The 1,963-nt window shown below is 39.7% G+C and overlaps 1 pseudogene; it reads left to right on the forward strand.

Annotated features, from left to right (window-relative positions):
• Positions 1–674: 674 nt before the first annotated feature.
• On the forward strand, positions 675–1,134 carry LOC148046725 (immunoglobulin heavy variable 3-64D pseudogene; annotated as a pseudogene).
• Positions 1,135–1,963: the final 829 nt, after the last annotated feature.

Consider the following 1,963-nt stretch of genomic DNA (forward strand, 5'->3'; position numbering starts at 1 on the left):
CTCTCTCTCTCTCTCTCTCTCTTTCTTTCTTTCTTTCTTTCTTTCTTTCTTTCTTTCTTTCTTTCTTTCTTTCTTTCTTTCTTTCCAGGGTGTCAAGTGCCAGGGAAATCAGGCAATTCAGGCAGTTCAAATGAATAAAAACATGTATTGAAAGTTTAAGCTTTGTAAAAGAAATCTGAGCTACTAACGGTCAAGTGAAATGTAGGAGGCATGCAAAGTGGGCTGGACATAAATCTCCTGTGGGTGTGCAGGTACTCATGATTTATGGTGCATTTGACACCCCCCCCCCCTGGCCCAGCCTGGTCATCTCCTACACATGGGATGTTCTGTATATACGAAGGCCTTGCAGGGAGATGGGTGGCAAACTCCTTTAATGCATTAAAGAAATAAAGAAACCAGAAAATAAAGAAATTGTTATATCATCTGAATTTGGGTGGCTCTTGGTTAGTTTCCATACAATCTTTATCCAGATTTTACGCCTAAATATATGCTTGAAGTGGTTTGATCTGGAGTTGTTTCTGGACAGTGGTCTCTTTTTATACAGAGAAGGACATGCAAATTGAAAGATAGCCAACCTTTAAATGTCTCCCTCCTTCTGACTCAAAGACCCAGAGATTGACAGAACTCTTGAGTTCACCAAACATATATTTCTCCTCCATACCATTCAATAAAAAATGATTATATGGGTGAATGTCATCCTGACCCTCTCCATTTTTAAAGGTATGGTATTCTTCTTTGGGTTCCATAATATTGTGAGTTGGACTCAGATTTCTCCACAAGCTCTTCAGATACCTTCTCGTGTCTTTATTTTCAGATGTTCTGGCAGATGTTTCAATAACTGAATCAGGAGGAGGAGTGAAGAGTCCTGGAAATTCACTTCGACTTACTTGCACAAGCTCTGGCTTCAACATCGATAGCTACTGGATGCATTGGGTCCGCCAGGCAGATGGAAAAGGGCTGGAGTGGATCGCACGGATAAATACAGGAACAACGTATTATGCCAATTCTTTTAAAGGGAGAGTCACAATCTCCAAAGATAGTTCCAGGAACCAAGTTTATCTAGACATGAATGGACTGAAAGCTGAAGACACAGCCAAGTACTACTGCACTAGGGAACACAGTGGAGAAAAATGAATCTGCGCTTGTGCTAAAACCTACAGTTTATGTGGCCAAAGGAAAGTTTCATTTCGATTCACTCCAGTGAAAAAGGAACCACAACAGGAAAGCTTTAAATGTATCATGAGCAATTCCTTTGGGATCTGCCACAGCTGTTTATTCTTATTTTAGCAAGGGGATGAAAACGTGAAAAGGAAGTGAATTTGCATACAAACAGTATCTGAAAGAATTATTTACTCTCTCAGCCCAACTCTCCCAACAGAGAACACCTAGGGCAGATGAGAAATTAAGTTTGCAGATGAATTTTCATAAAGCAAGTATCTCTTTGTACAATGTTTACATATAACAAATAACCAAGCTCATTTTATTCTGCTGGGTTGTAGGTATCTCAACTTTGCTCTTGTTCTAGGTCACTGAGCTTAAGTCACATGATTTATTTCATCAACCCTCTCTATTAAATATAATTCACAAGAAATGTACAAAAAGGGCATTACACCTCGATGGAGGGAGAAACAAAATGCAATGGACAGGGAGAGTTCAAGTTGATAGATGTGGTGGGGACCATAACTACAACTGGTCCAAAGTCACCCAGCTAATTTTTGATGGCTAAAACCAGAGTATAATTCATACTCTTCTGGCCACTACATTAACTGCTTCACAAAACGAGGTCTCTAAGTAATGCTAAGACTGTGGTCTAGGGAGGAGGAGGGGGAATCGGCAAAAATGATAACCAAAGAGGAAGCGGAAGTGCAAATCTGAGCCATGTTAACAGTGTTTCTATCTTTTGAAGCTAAAATTAGTAATAATTTATGTGTTGGAGTAGTCTAGACTGAGTCCAATGCAAGAA

The sequence above is a fragment of the Thamnophis sirtalis genome, unplaced genomic scaffold, assembly GCF_051295495.1.
Source record: "Thamnophis sirtalis isolate CommonGarterSnake01/CBP01778 unplaced genomic scaffold, rThaSir2_p1.2 scaffold_4, whole genome shotgun sequence".
Lineage (NCBI taxonomy): Eukaryota > Metazoa > Chordata > Lepidosauria > Squamata > Natricidae > Thamnophis > Thamnophis sirtalis.